Here is an 18,605-nt window from a genome sequence, read left to right on the forward strand (position 1 = left end):
GCATTGGATCCAGAGAGATCTGTTTCTAGGAGAGACAGTAATTTAGACCTGCCTGCGTTATACATAGGGCAGTATAAAAGAACATGCTCCACAGTTTCAACTCAGCTCTATCACAGGGGCATAACCGCTCACTTATCGGGAGCCTCTTGAATCGTCCATCCAGCAATGCTGAGGGCAAAACGTTGAAACGAGCAAGGGAGAAGATTCTTCTATACTTAGGGATGGTTAAAGTGTAAAAATATGAGGCCATCCTCAGTCCATAATTGTTAAATTGGCTGAAGATCAGAGGGGGCGGACACAATATTAATTTGGATGAATGGGAGACGATCTGGAATAGAAATTATAGATTAACGAAAGCGGCAAAGAAAATAAATATAAAATGCTATATAGGTGGCATTTAGCGCCGAGATTAGCGAAAATATATCCAAACGTAAGCCCCAAATACTGGAAATGTGGATATCACCAAGGTACCTTCTTCCACGTGTGGTGGTCCTGCCCTGAAGCGAAAAGGTTTTAGAGAAAAATTCAAAATTGGCTACAAGAATTAACCAAAGAAAAAATTGAATTGTTACCTGAAATATTTCTCCTGGGAGTACTAAAAATGAAACAAAAAAGATATTTAATCATACATATTCTTACAGCTGCCAGAATAGCCTATGCCCAATTCTGGAAGGGGAAAGACACACCACCAGAGGAACACATTATTCAAAAGATTCTACAATGTGCCGAAATGAATAAGTTGACATTAGAATTAAACGAGAAAGAATACTCTGAATACTATATGGAGGATTGGTATAGGTAGGTGGGTTGACAATCGAATAAGGGATGGATAAAAGACAATGTAAATAGTAAGACACATATGTAAATTACGATATATTACGAAAGATTAACTAATCTAACCTGTACAGAAAAAACACTGCTGGTCCGATTGTATTGTATTGTATCATAATAAATTTCTAATAAAACAAAACAAAAACAAAAAAAACCCAGATAATTTTGAAGTTTTGAAATTTAACTTTATTGTTGGATTGCCTGTTAACTACATTTTTTATATACAGTAGATAGATGACAGGTCAAGTAGTTGCAAATAGATGTGTAGTTTATAATTGTGGGCCTATTTTGCAAGGGGGAGAAACTATTATTGCTGTATTGTATTCAACTGGGGGGACAATATGCAAGTTTTTGTCTGTTTTTAATGCACAATTAAAAAAAATATTTTGTCTAATTATTTTTGTCTTTGTAATAAGTTTTATTTTCCAAAACTTTTATTTTACCTTTTTGAATAAAATAAAATTTAATAAGGGGAATATCAAGTTTCCAGAAACAATATTTATCATTAGCACACAGAGAAGGGTACATGAGTACAAAGCAATAGAAAAAAAAATCTGAGTTTTAGCAACTAGGACTTGACTAACAATAGAGTCTCATATAAGAACACGAATGATGGACTGGAAGAAAGATGAGGGATACCAAATTTGATAGCCATGTTTGTGGAAAAGATCTCAAAATCATAGTTAACTAGAAACAGAATCTGAGTCAGGCAGGGAGATGTTTATGGAAAGAAGGCAAATGTAGCCATAAGAATCTCAGGAAGTGAATGTTCTGGTTTGGGGAGACCCCAACTCAAGGACCAGGTCCCCTTGCAGGCACCACGCTTGGAGGAGAATTTGCACAAAATCTACGTGTGAACTTCAGGGAAGGACAATGAAGCCAAGGAAGAGATCAAAGGAGCTGCTCTTAGCCTTGAGGAAAGAGAACAAGGAGAAGAGCTGAAGATCAGGAGGAGCCCCTTTTCCAACTGACACAATCTCTGGGTTGGAGAAGGGAGGATGCAGCCCTCTTCCAATCACTGACACACATTACACACAAGTGTAAGATCTGCTCACCATTATTCCAGAGTGTCAAACACGGAAAAATGAATTCAGTTACAAGAGAGGAGATTTTAGCTGAATGAGAGAAAAAAATATGATAAAAATTTGAGCTGTTTTACAGCTGAGCTAGTTAAGCAGAGAAGTTCAGTCTCCTCTTCATGGATTATCTGAGTGCAAAGACTGAGCAGCCATCAGTCAGAGAAGCTTTAACTGGGATTCCTGCAGAGAGGAGGGGTTGGGCTAGAATCTAGCCGCTAGATGGTCTCAGGGTCTCCTCCAAATTTATACAGGTTGTCATGTCACAACATATATCTATTGTGCTGTTGTTGCTCTAGCCTCACCTAGTGGCCAGGGGCAGATAAGCCTAACTGTATGGTCTGAAGCCAGACTCCCTTTTCTCTCAGCCTTTGGAGAAGATGGAAGCAGCCGGTTTGATCGAGACACATGGTCATCCCGAGGCCTCCATCCTTCACACGGAGTATCGCTGGAGAGGTTCCAGCTGCTTCTTTGTTGGCTGTTAGTTAATGCTGCCTATCTCCTATTTATATTTGATTTCCACTCTTTGCATTTCCTCAGTTTCTCCGTGCCCTCTTCTCCCAAGGAAACACCCAGATCCACCCCAGGCTCCCTTTCACTGGAGGAGAATAGGGGGGTTTAGCTGCCTGTTGAGCTGCACACAGACCCACCTGCAGTGGGACGGAACAAAGGGGAAATTCCACTATGCTCATCACAAACCCACTAATACAGGAATTCATTTAAAAAAGAATACAGCATTTTCAAATGAGCAGAGTTTAATATAAAAATGCCATGGTATCTACTCTTTGGAACCATTATTCCCTGAGTAATTGAATTGGACAGATCTGTTGAGTTAGTTCCCCTCCTTCTCCTCTGGATTCCTCCTCCAAAGGATCTAAGATTAATGGATCCATATTGGGACCCCCATACCTGCCACGGCTGCAGCCTTTCAGTCCCCAAGTTCTTTTCCCCCTCCTTCCTTCTCCTCCTATTAGATCTGGAGGAATAAGCAGCATTCAAGGCCTGGGCCAGAGTCTTCATGACACTGTAATGTTGATAGTCATTTCGGGTCCTTCCTCTGTTCCTTTTCTCCTGGGTCTCCAGTGGGGCTTTCTGGGTGCATCTTCTGCGGCCTTTGACAGAAAAGACGTTCTTTGAAAGAAAACAGCGGAAATAAGGATCTTGAAACTTTTCTTCTACAGAGAAATGGGGTTCAAAGGCATCGTCTGGCCTGTCTTTGAATACAAAACCAAAGTTCAAGATACTATGGAAGTATTTGAGAAGTCTGCGCTTTCTTAGTGTATACAGTATAAAATTTGTGAGGATACAGACTTTCCCTTCAATGGGTCCTGGCAGACGCATAAACGTTAAATGGAAAGGAAGGATTCTCACCCAAATGGAATCAAGTTCCATGAAATGAACAAAGACGTTGACTTGTCTCCACTTAGAGAGGGAATCCCTGAGGGATGCTGTTTTGTATCTAGTTGTTGAGAACAGTTGTGATATAACCACAAAAATTCCACTCCTGACAAGCATAGGAGTAAAAATCCTCATGAAATTCTCTCCCTTCTCTGTGTCTGAAGCAAAGAGGCCAATCAGGGTCCATCTGAAATGGAGGAGCAGTAGGACAATTGCTGGGTAGTTGAATCCTTCTTTGGGATTCATCCGGTGGAAAAAGGGGAATTTCCTTTTATCACTCAGAGCCTCTGAAACAATTGTATGACTGATCTGAAAAAGCAATGAAGAATGCTGTGTTATATTTGGGGTCAGATCAAGTCCAAAATATTAGATTTTAATAAATCCAACCTGGTTCTCATGAATGTATTAGAATAGTTTGTTAATCAGACATTGTTTAAAATATTAAAGACAAAATATTAGCAAGATTGTATCATAATAATGGAAAATAATAAGCAAATTAAAAAACAATAAAAATGTAAATCATATTACTGTATCACCCCTACAATTGATCACAATTAGATTAACACGTGCAAATGCCAACTGGAGTTTTCTATTCCAATAAAGGGCCTATTATAATTTTCGAGGATTGCTGCATCTTTTTTTGTTTCTATATCCCAGATTCTTTCTGAAGGAATTTTTTTTTTAAAACAATTTTTTTTTATTTTTCCAACAAAAAACTCTTAAACACAAAATACATCTTTTGAGAGCAAAGGTTTGGTCCAGTCATAAGTAGGTACAATTGCTCACACTTCTTTAACAAATGTGATTCCAAGTTTCATCCGTTTACATCTTTAAAATAAAAGTCAAACCACAAATTTTTTATTACAAATTCTAACATCTTAATCTAAACATTTAGCATTCTATTGTATCACTATAAATCTTAATTCCCAAATAGATACAGCTCATTTTTATATACCATTTTTAGTTTCCAAATAAACACAATTCTAATTTTTATATCATTTTACAAATCAAAATTCCATATATATTCCTTAATCTCAAGATCCATTTCATTAAATCTCTATCTTAACTTCTATTGGTATACATCTAATTTTCTTAGGCTTATCACCAATTACACCTCATTTTACATAAAATCATTTCAAAATCAGTTCACATCAGTTAATTATCATTCAGTCTCTTCTTTTTCACCCCAATTAATTTCCAACATTTTTATATTTAGGCTATTTTCCATCCTATTCTCCTCCACGTCTCCATCCATTTATTTTGTCTGGTTCCCAGTATATTTTTATTTTGGCTGGTTTCCAGCATATTCTCCTCCACTCTTGAGTCTATTGTTTGGCTGATTCACAGCATTTTTATTTTAGCTGTTTTCCAGCATAATTTCCTCCATTCCTCCCGCTGATTACCAGCATATTCTCCTCCACTCCTGAGTCTATTGTTTGGCTGATTCACAGCATTTTTATTTTAGCTGTTTTCCAGCATAATCTCCTCCATTCCTCCCGCTGATTACCAGCATATTCTGGCTGATTCACAGCATATTGCGTGGGCTATTTTTCAGCATATTCTCCTCCACGTCTCCCACCAGTTTAGAATAGAATGGTCTTACATCAAATATATTCTCCACATATTCTCTCCTGAGCTATAAATTTTTCTTGAATTTATCCCATATACATACATAATCTTACTTTTCTATAAAAACATCATTTTTATCCATCTTAGAATCAGTTTTCTATATTTATTAATCCATACGCACCTGTTGATATTCCAAATTCATTTAAGCATTTAAATGTTATATTTTCATTTAATCAAACTATTTTATATTCTTATTTCACAACCAAATTTATATATGTATGTATGTATGTATGTATGTATATATATATATATATATATATATATATATATATATATATATACACACATACATACATACATATATTTTTTTAACCATAAATATTCCATTTCAAATTCAATATTGCCAAATTTAAAAGAAAAAAAAAGAAGAAAAACACCTCTTATCAATATTCAAACTTCATTTAAACATTTAAACATTACATTTCTCTTTTATGTTCTTATCTCACAACCAAATGTATTCTATTTCTTCCTTTCCCCATCTGTCCATAAATATTCCCTTTCAAATTCCATGTTGTCAAATTTAAAGCTCTTTAAAAAAAATTTAAAAAACTTTTTTTTTAGTTCTTTTGTAGCATCTATTCCATATAAAGTCCATTTTCTTCCCTTCTTTTGTTGCTGCGCCATTTTCTTTTGTTCCTGCGCCTGTTAGTTTCAATTTTAATAGTTCCGTTTTATTTCTTCTTTCTTTCCACCAATAAAACCACCACTAGACAGATTGGGAATTCCCAAAGGCAAACACTCTTGGTTATTTTCAAAGTAATCCAATTTAAGTAGTAGAACACATTGTTTCTCTTTCAGCCAAAAGCAATCTGCAATTCACACTTTCACTTAGTCACGGCAATCCTCCCTTTTGTCAATTATATGGTCATCCGCTTGTCTCTTTTCTTTTAGCTATTAAAGTTATCAGGTTCCTATTCATCGCTTTTTTCTTTCTCCAGAAGTAATCTATTCCAATTTTAAAAAGTTTCTAAATTTTCTGACTTTTTTCAATAGACGATTATTCCAAATCGGTCAGTAGTAAACTAAGCTCTTTGCCCTGGAGGAAATTTTTTAACTTCTTTCTCCAGTTATACAAGAAACAGGCAGACCTCAAAGCCTAATAAGATTTGTCAGTTGCATAACCCAAGTTTGGTCTTTCATTGAAGTTTTGTCTGTTCCAACAGCCACAATTTTCAGAGTCTGTCAGATTCCATAGATTAAATTTTATGCCAATGCCCACATTTTCTTAATTTAGACAAAGCAGAAATTGTGTAAATTCCCAAATCATCTCTGAGGGCAGCAGCTAGAGTCCTTTTACCCACCCCAAGATACTCCTCAGAGGCTGAGATTGGGTTGGTTCTGCTGGTGGTTTTTCTGTGAAGCCCCAAACATCAGATTGATGTAAGAACATGGGGGAAAACTGGGCCTCAGATACTTTAATAATTGGGGCTGAGGAAGCTGGAGAGCTATGAGGTTTTCATTTAAGCACCACTTTCACTCCTGCCCTTTCTCTAACTGAGCTCCTTGGATGATGAGGGAGCCAAGATTCAGGCTCAGAGAAAACAACCCCAGGTAAGGAAAGGTGTTACTTGCTCTATTGGCTGACCATCTATGGCTATGATATCATTTCACAAAGACTATAACTTTTGAACTTGCTTTATAAATTGTCAGATAATTATTTATTTTTTATTTTATTTTATTTTATTTTGAATTTGTATACCGCCCTTCTCCCTGAGGACTCAGGGTGGTGAACAGCCAAGTAAAAACATCAAATATAAATATTAAAATACAGTTAAAATATACATATATAAATTTGGCCCCATTAATTAAAAACAATAAACAAAACACTTAAAAACACTTAAAAAAATTAGGCCAGCCCGGCTTGCTGGAAAAGGAAGGTTTTAAGGGCACGGCGGAAGGCACCGAGGTCTTGGATTCTCCTTATCTCTGGAGGCAATTGATTCCAGAGGGTAGGTGCCCCCACAGAGAAGGCCCTCCCCCTGGGGGTCACCAGCCTGCACTGTTTGGCTGATGGCACCCCAAGGAGGCCCTCTCTGTGGGAGCGCACGGGTCGATGGGAGATCGTCGGTGGCAGCAAGCGGTCTCGAAGATAGCTAGGCCCTATGCCATGGAGCGCTTTAAAGGTGATAACCAACACCTTGAAGCGCACCCGGAAGACCACTGGGAGCCAGTGCAGCTCGCGCAGGAGCGGTGTTACATGGGAGCGCCAGGCTGCTCCCGTCACTACCCGCGCTGCTGCATTCTGGACCAGTTGGAGCCTCCGGGTGCTCCTCAAGGGGAGCCCCATGTAGAGAGCGTTGCAGTAGTCAAGGCGAGAGGTGACGAGGGCATGAGTGTCTGTGCACAGGGAATCCCAATCAAGAAAGGGCCGCAACTGGCGGATCAGGCGAACCTGACAAAAGGTCCCCCTGGTTACAGCCGTCAGATGTTCCTCCAAGGACAGCTGCCTATCCAGGAGGACTCCCAGATTGCGAGCCCTCTCTGTGGGGGCCAACGACTCGCCCCCAATAGTCAGTGATGGAGTCAACTGACTATATCGGGATGCTGGGAGCCACAGCCACTCAGTCTTGGAAGGGTTGAGCCTGAGCCTGTTCCTCCCCATCCAGATCCGCACAGCCTCCAGGCACTGGGACATCACTTCAAGGGCATCGTTGGGGTGGCCTGGGGTGGAGATGTACAGCTGGGTGTCATCAGCGTACTGGTGGTATCTCACCCCAAAGCCACGGATGATCTCGCCCAGCGGCTTCACATAAATGTTGAACAGGAGGGGCGAGAGGACCGACCCCTGAGGCACTCCACATATAAGAGGCCTTGAGGTCAACCTCTGCCCCCCTGCCAACACGAACTGCGACCGGTCGGAGAGAAAGGAGGAGAACCACCGTAATACGGTGCCCCCCATCCCCAACTCTTCCAACCGGTACAGCATGATACCATGGTCAATGGTATCAAAAGCCGCTGAGAGGTCTAACAGGACCAGAACAGAGGAACAACCCCTGTCCCGAGCCCTCCAGAGATCATCAACCAACGCGACCAATGCCGTTTCCGTGCTGTGTCCAGGCCTGAAACCCGACTGGAACGGATCTAGATAGGATGTTTCCTCCAAGAATTGTGGAAACTGTCGCGCGACCACACTCTCAACAACCTTCGCCAGGAAGCGAAGGTTGGAGACAGGACGATAGTTGGCCAATATTGCCGGATCCAGGGACGGCTTCTTGAGGAGAGGCCTCACCACCGCTTCTTTCAAGGCGGCGGGGAAGTGACCCTCACTCAACGAAGCGTTGATAACACCCTGGAGCCAGCCTCGTGTAACCTCCCGGGAGGCCAGTACCAACCAGGAGGGACACGGGTCCAGTAAACATGTGGCCGCACTAAGTCTCCCCAAAATCCTGTCCACATCATCCAGAGTCACAGCATCAAACTCCTCCCAGGTAACATTCTCAAGACTATTCCTCGTCACCCTGCCCTGATCTACCCAGTCAGAGTCCAAATCCCCCCGGATCTGAGCGATTTTGTCATACAGGTATTGTCCGAAATCCTCTGCCCTGCCTTCCAAGGGATCCTCCCGCGCTCCCGGATGGAGCAGGGAGCGGGTTACCCTGAACAGGGCGGCCGGACGATTCCCTGATGACGCAATAGAGGCAGAAAAGTAATTAAACTTTGCCGCCTTTATCGCCACTAGGTAGGTCTTAATATGTGACCTTACCAGTGTTCGGTCAGATTCAGCGAGACTGGCCCTCCAACCGCTCTCTAGGCATCTTTTCCGGCGTTTCATCTCCCTCAGCTCCTCGGTGAACCAAGGAGCCACGAGGGATCGACACCGGGTCAGAGGCCGCAAAGGCACGACTCGATCCAAGGCCCCACCAGCCGCCCGATCCCAGGCAGCTACCAGGTCCTCGGCCGAGTCGTGTGCCAGATCTTCAGGAATTGGCCCAAGCTCCGTCTGGAACCTATCAGGATCCATCAGGCGCCTGGGGCGGATCCATCTAATTGGGTCCGCCTCCCTGCGGCGGGGTGTAGCGGTTCGAAGGTCCAGACGAAGGAGTGAGTGATCTGACCATGACAAGGGTTTCATGTCTATATCCCCTATAATAAGACCACTCAACCACTGGCCAGAGACAAAAATCAGGTCCAGCGTGTGTCCCCCCCTGTGAGTGGGGCCATGAACTAACTGGGTCAGGTCCATGGCCGTCATGGAAGCCATGAACTCCCGAGCCATCTCTGACGTTTCACCAACGGACGGCAGATTGAAATCACCCATGACCATAAGCCTGGGTGTATCAACTGCCACCGTGGCTATCACGTCGAGTAGCTCGGGCAGGGCCGTTGCCACGTGGCAGGGAGCCAGGTACGTAAGCAGCAAGCCCATCTGAACCCCATGACCCCATCTCACAAAGAGGGACTCACATCCGGCAATCTGTGGCACAGTGGTCTCCCTCGGACCCAGACCTTCATTAATAATAACCGCCACCCCCCCGCCCCTCCCCTGGGCCCTCGGCTGATGGAATACTCTGAAGCCTGGTGGACACATCTCAACCAGAGGGACCCCGCCCTCCAGGCCCAACCAGGTCTCCATAATACCCGCCAGGTCTGCTCCCCCCTCTTGAATAAGATTGTAAATGAGGGGGGCCTTATTTACCACGGACCTGGCGTTGCACAGCATCAGCCGGAGGCCCAGGTCCTGAGTATCTGAGCCACCTAGTATCCGAGGGGAGCCTTGAGGACCGGGGCGTGCAATCGCTCTCAAGTAGCGAGTGCGCACCCCCGGCACAAGATAAGGTCCTCTGCTCCCGCCATATCTGCCCCTCCCATCCACCGTGCTGATGACATCCCCAATCCCTTGTCCTGCGCCCTCCAGACCGTTACCCTGTGCCAGGCTGGGCCCTGACCTAGGTGGATTACCCCCCCCCCATCCCCTTTGGTCACCCTCCCAGTTCCCCTTAAAAGATTATTAAAAACCCTAATTAAAAAACCCCTCAATCCCCGCTTTAAAACATGCCACCTCTCGGGGCTCCAAAGCCCGTCCTTAAGGTAGGCCTTCGATAGAGTGGAAGGCCATCGCCACGAGAGGGGGGCATCTCGCAGCGCAAGCAAATCTGCTGAGGTATAAGCCATACAAGTATGATGAGATGGAAAAGGGGAACCTTGGATGTCAGCGAAATTTAAAGATAGTCATTGAGGTGAGAGATGGCAAAAGAGGCTGGCCAGGATGAAGCCGGGGCCCCTTCACTCTCTCACAGTGATGGGGCGACCAGATCAGATGGTTGCAGTGCAGGCGGATGGCCACAGCCGTTCTCTCACCACGGCTGGATGTAAAAGGCCAACAATAGTCACTCTCTCCCTGCAGATGGAGCAGCAGTCCTTGACCTAGACTCTCAGCTTCTCCCTCCAGCCTGCAATCTCTCCTCCCCCGAGCCAAGGCCTAAAGGTGGAAATCGGGCGGCAGGAATAAACTAGCCAGCAGCAGAAGGAGATAGAGAACAAACATAAAAATCCAGGAGGGTGATAATAAAGTCCCAGAGTCAGTAGTGATGGAAAAATGGGCCGACCTAATAGAGAGTCCAGGTAGCAACGGGGAGGAGGCCATTTTCATAGGGGGGGGCGAATCCAAGGGGGAAACCAGATGGTAATTGGAAATCCCCCTCTATCACTCCCCAACTCCCTTCAATGTTCCGGGCCAAATCACCCCCAATAGTCCTGCCCGTTTTCTCCGAGCAAATTCTGCCACGATCTTCCCAGGTCTCGGTCCATGTAGGGGGTTTTCAGGCGCAGCTGACCGCTGGGCCATACACCCCAAACCTCAAATCTGGGCTAAATAACTGTTTGAAGCGGCCAACAGGCCTCCGAGCCTCCGGGTGCCGGGTCCATCGCCTTCCCGCACCCCCCCTCCCCCGGCAGCCCAGCTTTTTTTTTTTTCGGCCACCGTCAAATCGAAGGGAGGCTTGGGTCGCTATAGATGATTCCCTCAGCTCCCTCAGTTCTCCATCCGGCTCAGTTAGACTCCCCAGACCACCTTAACTCCTTCACCTCCTACAGTCAGTCCGTAGGATGAAATGCCCGATCTCCGGGGCTCCGCAGCTGTGGAGTCATCGTGGAGGCCGCCATCGCCGCCGCCGCCCTCCTTACAGTGCTCCGATTACGTCTCCTCGCTGTAGCTCTGCCATCCCAGGGCCAATCCCGATAAGGGATGGCACATCCGAACCGTCAGACCATCGGCATGCTGAACGTGGGGCTCAAGATCACTAAAACAGCCTCCGACGTTTCCAAAGTTCTCCTTTTCCCCATCAACCTCAACAGCGAGCCCCTCGGAGGTCCGCCATCTTACGCATGCGCAGGGAATGAGAATATCACATTATCTGTATAAATCAGTATATTCCAATAGGAATTTAGCAGGCTAAACATGTGTACCTATAACAGAACTTATAACATAATAAAAGGGTTAGAAGGGACCTTGGAGGTCCTCTAGTCTGACCCCCTGTTCAAGCAGTAAACCAGGCATAATAGCAGTAACTGTGAGAGGGATCCTGGAGTCTTAGCGGAAAACCAATTAAATAAGAGTCAAGAGTGTGCAGCGGCAGACAAAAAAGCCAATGCAATTTTAAATTGCATTAACAGAGGGATACAATCAAGATCAAGAGAGGTACTAATACCACCCTATAAAGTCTTAGTAAGACCAAAACTAGAATATTGCATTCAGTTTTGGTTACCACACTATAAAAAAGATGTTGAGAGTCTAGAAAAAGTGCAGAGAAGATCAACCAAGAGGATTAGGGGACTGGAGTCTAAAACATACAATGAACGGTTGCAGGAACTGGGTGGCCTCTGACCCAGTGCCGGTCTCACCTGGCTCTTTGGTTCACCGAGGAACTGAGGGAGATGAAGCATCGGAAAAGACGCCTGGAGAACAGTTGGAGGGCCAGCCTTTCTGAATCCGACCGAACACTGGTAAGATCTCATATTAAGACTTACCTAGTGGTGATAAAAGTGGCAAAATGTAACTATTTTGCCACTCTTATTGCATCATCAGATAATCGCCTGGCCGCCCTGTTTAGAGTGACCCGCTCCCTGCTCCACCAGGGAGCGTGGGAGGACCCCTTGGAGGGCAGGGCCGAGGACTTTGTGCAGTATCTGTATGACAAAATTGCTCAGATTCGGGAAGACTTGGACTCTGACTGGGTAGATTCAGGAGGGATGATGGAGGCAGGTCTTGAGAATGTTATCTGGGAAGAGTTTGATCCTGTGACTCCCGAAGACGTGGACAGGATTCTGAGTAGACTGAATGCAGCCACATGTTTATTGGACCCGTGTCCCTCCTGGTTGGTGCTGGCCTCTCGGGAGATGACACGAGGCTGGCTCCAGGGGATTATAAATGCTTCATTGAGTGAGGGTGACTTTCCCACCGCCTTGAAAGAGGCGGTGGTGAGGCCTCTCCTCAAGAAGCCTTCCCTGGACCCGGCAGTGTTAGCAAATTATCGTCCAGTCTCCAACCTTCGCTTTGTGGCGAAGGTTGTTGAGAGTGTAGTGGCGCGACAGCTTCCCTAGTACCTGGATGAAATGGTTTATCTGGATCTGTTCCAGTCGGGCTTCAGGCCTGGGTACAGCATGGAAACGGCATTGGTCGCGTTGGTTGATGATCTCTGGAGGGCTCAGGACAGGGGTTGTTCCTCTGTCCTGGTCCTATTAGACCTCTCAGTGGCTTTTGAGACCATCGACCATGGTATCATGCGGCACCGGTTGGAAGAGTTGGGGGTGGGGGGCACCGTGTTGCGGTGGTTCTCCTCCTTTCTCTCCGACTGGTCGCAGTCTGTGTTGGCAGGGGGGCAGAGGTCGACCCCGAGGTGCCTTATATGTGAGGTGCCACAAGGGTCGGTCCTCTCGCCCCTTCTGTTCAACATTTATGTGAAGTCACTGGGTGAGATCATCCATGGTTTTGGGGTGAAGTACCATCAGTACGCTGATAATACTCAGCTGTACATCTCCACCCCGGACCACCCCAATGATGCCCTTGATGTCATGTCCCGGTGCCTGGAGGCCGTGCGGATTTGGATGGGAAGGAACAAGCTCAGATTCAACCCTTCCAAGACCGAGCGGCTGTGGTTTCCGGCGTCCCAGTATAGTCAGCTGGCTCCATCGCTGACTATTGGGGGTGAGATCTTGTCCCCCTCAGAGAGGGTTCGCAACTTGGGTGTTCTCCTGGATGCACGGCTGTCCTTGGAAGATCATATGATGGCTGTAGCCAGGGGAGCTTTTTATCAGGTTCGCCTGATACACCAGTTGCGTCCCTTTCTGGACCGGGATGCCCTGCGCATGGTCACTCATGCCTTCATCACGTCCCGTCTGGACTACTGTAACGCTCTCCACATGGGGCTCCTCTTGAAGAGCGCTCGGAGGCTCCAACTGGTCCAGAATGCAGCCGCGTGGGTGGTTATGGGGGCAACTCGGAGCAACTCGGTTATGGGGGCAACCCTCCTGCGCGAGCTGCACTGGCTCCCAGTGGTCTTCCGAGTGCAATTCAAGGTGTTGGTCACCACCTTTAAAGCGCTCCATGGCTTAGGACTGGGGTATATACGAGACCGCCTGCTGCCAGCAACAGCCTCCCACCGGCCAATACGCTCCCACAGAGAGGGGCTCCTCAGGGTGCCGTCAGCCACCCTGTTCCAACAAGCCAGCCTGGCCTAATACGATTTTTAGAATGGGTGTATGTGTATTTTAATCTATGGGCCAAATTTTTATATATTCAATTTTAAATTGTTTTAAATTTTGTATATTTATATGTGTTTTAATATGGCTGTACACCACCTTGAGTCCTTCGGGAGAAGGGCGGTATAGAAATCAAACAAACAAATAAATAAATAAATAAATAAATAAATAAATAAATAAATAAATGAATGAATGAATGAATGAATGAATGAATGAATGAATGAATGAATGAATGAATGATCTAGTGAAGAGAAGGACCAGGGGAGACATGATAGCAGTCTTCCAAAATTTGAGGGGCTGCCACAGAGAGGAAGGGGGTCAAGCTATTTTCCAAAGCACCCAAAGGCCAGGCAAGGAATAATGGATGGAAACTGAACAAGGAGAGATTCAATCTGGAAATAAAGAGATAAAGTTGCCTTCAGAAGTTGTGGGAGCTTCATCACTGGAAGCTTTCAAGAAGAGACTGGACCGTCATCTGTCAGAAATGGTGTAGGGACTGCTTGGACTAGATGACCTACAAGGTCCCTTCCAACTCTGTTAATCTGTATCTATCTACACTATTCCAGACAAGTGGCTGTCCAGTCTCTTCTTAAAAGCCTCCAGTGATGGACCACCCACAATTTCTGAAGGGTAGATGTTCCATTCCTCACCATTAGGAAATTTCTCCTTACTTCTAGGTTGTTTCTCTCCTTGATTAGTTTCCATCCATTGTTTCTTGTCTTGTCTTCTAGTACTTTGGAAAACAGGTGGACCTCCTCTTCTCTGTGGCAGCCCCCCAAATATTGGTACATTGCTATGATGTCACCCTTAATCCTTTTCACTAGACTAGACATACTGAATTCCTGCAACTGTTCCTCATATGTTTTAGTCTCCAGGCCCTTAATCATCTTTTCTGCATTCTTTCCAGAGTCTCTACATCATTTTATAATATGGAGACTAAAACTGGATGCACTATTCCAAGTGTGGTCTTGCCAAGGCATTATAAAACCATACAAATAATTCATGTGATCTTGATTTTATCCCTCTGTTAATGCAACCTAGAATTGCAATGGCTTTTTTGGCTGCTGCCACAGATGGCTGGCTCATATTTAAGTGATTGTCCACTAGGACTCCAAGATTCCTCTAATAGTTACTGCTATGGAGCAAGGTTTCACCTAATCTCTTAGTGTACATTTGGTTTTTCTAGCCTAAGTATAAAACCTTACTTTTCTCTACAATGAATTACAGTTTGTTAGATAGGTTCAAGTCTATCTAGATCCATCTGGATCTTTAGCCTATCTTCTGTGGTGTTGGCTATTCCTGCCACTTTAGTGTTATCTTCAAATTTGATAATTTCCCCATTTCTCCCCTCATCCAAATCATTCATGAAGATGTTGAAGAGAACTGGGCCTAAAATGGAACCTTGGGGTCCCCCACTGTTTATTTCCCTCCATGCAGACGTAGTTCCATTGAGGACCACAGGCTGACTCCATCTGGAGGTGATGCTGTCGATCCCACATATTTTCAGCTTCTCGAGAAATAGGTTGTGGTTTACTTTGTCAAAGCCTTTCTGAAATCCAAGTACTGTATGCTAAATGCACTGCAATTCATTGGTCCACTAATTTAGTCATTTTTGTCAAAGAATGAAATAACATTTATTTATGATCTGTTTTTTGACCCTGCATTAGTCCTAGTAAGTCATTCATATACAGACTGAAGAACAAGGGTTCAAATGCATCTTTCCCTTCCCCCTTGGTAAGCATTGATCTTCCTTCTCATGGCCCCATTGAGCCCAAACCTCCCTCTCAAACAAGGGCTTGGATCAGGGCCAACAGGCTGAGCTCCATTTTGAGGGCAATCCATTTTCTCCATCATAATTTTCTTTTTATTGAGTCAAATGCTGCACTAACATCTAGAAAGCAGCAGCAGCAGCATCTAGTTTTACCTCGCTGATATAGATTAGATATTTCAGGACAAATTTGTTGCCAATATTAGATTATTAATCTATCCATTATTTCTTATAAAATCTATATAGCATTTAACTCTACCTAAAACATTCTGGTTCTTCTACAAGGAATGCATTTTTCTCAAGTTTAACTAAAAGGATCATTGCATAAATTTTAGCCACAATATCTGCTTGTCTATTTGGCCTATAATTGCTAGAGTATTTTTTATTCCACTTTTTAGATGGATAAAATGTACTATTGCCAACTTCAATCCGATTGGATAGGGCAGGCAACATTTATGTGTGAAAATGAAGATGCCAATAGAGGCCCCAACAACCAGGGATATTTTTTGATCAGTCAAATAGTTGTTAGAGTATCTTCTCCAGAGAATGTATTGCGTGCATTTCAGGCCTTTTATGATTAATCTCAACATGAACATAATGGGGTAAAATATTGACGTTTTTGCTAATCTGGAGAAAAGCAGCTCTTTGATTCCATGGAGAAGACATGATTGCATCTATTGCTCACCCACCACCACTCACCCCTCACTTTACCAGAAGGAAAAACACACACACAAACCCGCGGGACTTTGTAGGTGCCTCCTACTGTTGACATCTGGATGGAGGTGGCCCTACTAGCTCCATCAAGAAGAGCCAGGAGGTTCTCCTTCCTTCCACAGGCATAGTTGGGGACATTGGCTTCTCCAGTGGAGAGCATGTCCAGCAAGGCATCTGAAGTGTGGAAAGTGCTCACAAAGTTGTCATGGATGTTGTAGCCAAGTGTGAGATTGTGCAAGAGATGGGAATTCTTGTTGACCAGTTGAATGTTGAAAGCGAATAGTAAGCAAAAATAAAATTCAGAAGAAGTCCTATTGAAAAAAAAGTTATTATATTCAACAGCCACAACAAATACTTTTGTTATATATTCTATATATAATCCTCCACAAGCCTACTGAGCCTTAAACCAACATTGATCCAAAAGCAATGATCACTTACACAAATATGGAAATGGGCTGAGGTACAGCAACTACAACTGATTCCACCACCACTTTAAATAAAATTCATTATTCAAGTGATAAATTAAGGATTGAACTGAAGGAAGAAAATAATCTGCAGGCCTTTCATCTTTTTTTCAGACCCCTTTTTGAGTCTCTTTCACAAAATCAGACCAAAGAGAGAAACCATGGAAATCAAAATCATTCAGGAAATTGGACATATTCCCCAATATAGGAATAAGTGAAAAATAAAAAACAGAAAAGGAGAGTGTTAGAATGGAGGAAGTGCACCTCCATCACCCTGAATGACTTACGAATCATGGAAAACAAACTGAAGAGAAGGAGCCACATTGAAAAGCAACTTTGCATGCAATCTTTCCTTTCCACTGGTGACTATACTGATTAGATGGTCTCCTGGTCTGTAAAAGGTCTGTGGTGGTTTTCCATCCTGGTGCTCCAAACTTAGCGGGCATTTCATTCTCAGCTTCCCAGAGACTGGATGGGACAAAAGCAGCATCAGAGGCAGAAGCAGGAGGTCCATAATTCATGGCGTGAATCAATGAATCCCTTTCCTGTTTCTAAAGAAGAAGTAGAAGAATTCAAAGGACTCTCACAAGGTGGAACATCCCATTGCTTTTTCTCAACACAGAGAAACACTTAGCTTCACCTGGAAAGGAGAGAGACATACATTCAAGAGCACAGACTCTGCCTGTCCCAAAACTCCATATTTCTCTGCCCAAAGTCTCCCCTGGAGGATTCGGCCAAAGAGCAGAGCTGAAACTTTTACCATAATTCTCCCTCTCAGGAGGGATCCCTGGATAATTCAACTAGTTCATGCAGTTAGAGATTGTTGGGAAATTCTCTGGAGGGAAATGAAAGGGAAATAATCCCCATGTGATTCATAATAATAGGGGCAGAGATGGAATTAAATTGGTCATCTAGAATTGAGAGGTTTGTGAGCTCCATACTTGAAAGTGGTCCCGGAGGGAATACACGGCACCTGTGATTGAAGAAACAAATAAATCTGAGATTTGTTTGCATAGTGATTAAAGAGAAAATCCCAGGGGCCAGTTAATGCCAGAGCATGTCACAGATCTGAAATTGCTACCAGCTGAGTTGGAACCAAAATATACTTTATTTTGAAAGCTAATGCTCAAGGGCATTGCACAAAAGGGCTGATGCAATAGGGTGGCCAGTTTCTAACAACAAAACCAACTTTAGTGAAAAACTAGTTTTTAGAACTTTGCAGAGTTAAAAAAAAATCAGAGAGAGAGAGAGGGAGAGACGTTAGGAAAAAACAAGTGAAAAAAGATGGAGAAATCAAGGCTGCCTCTCACCCCATGTGTGGAGGGGAGGGAGGGAAGGGGAGCTCAGGACCCTTGTGTTGCAGATGAAAAAGCTGATCTGCAAAATCCAACTTCCATCTTCAGAGACCTGGGAATGCGGAAGCCCATGTCCCATGTTCCCCTGCCACCCTTTCCCATGCACAGGCCAGGCAAAGGGGCTCTTGCAGGGATGCCAGACAGGACTCTGCCCGGCTGAGTGGGGAGCCCCTCTTGGGAGAAGGAAGCTGGGGAGCCTTATGGCCTTATGGGAGGAGAGGATCTTCTGCACTAACTAAGCTGAGGTCGGGAGGGAGGGAGGCGGCCTAGTTCAAGGCCATCCAGGCCTAAACTTTCTCTCCTCTGAGGGCTTCCATGGGGAGCAGAGACTCTCCTCGTGAAAGGCCTCGGCCTCTGAAATACAGCAAGGGCCCACAGGCAGCTCGGAGGCCCTGGAAGGAAACCTCCAGGAGGGCGGAGGAGCTCCTGCTTGGGCCAGGGTACGGCTGGATGACCTCTGGGGGCCCCTTTGGCCATGGGATCCTCTGGGGCTCACCCGAAAGAACCGGGAGGAGCTGCCATCTCCCCTCCCCCCAACCCCCTCCCCCCTTTTGGGGAACCTTCCCGACTCCTGGCTGGAGAGGAGAGAAAATCTCCCCTCAGCTTTTTTCTCCCCTCAAAATGGAGGGAGGGAGAATCACCTCAGGAAAAAAGAGGCCACAAAATGGAGGAG

Source organism: Pantherophis guttatus, chromosome 15, assembly GCF_059756535.1.
Source record: "Pantherophis guttatus breed Tessera chromosome 15, ASM5975653v1, whole genome shotgun sequence".
NCBI classification, from domain to species: domain Eukaryota; kingdom Metazoa; phylum Chordata; class Lepidosauria; order Squamata; family Colubridae; genus Pantherophis; species Pantherophis guttatus.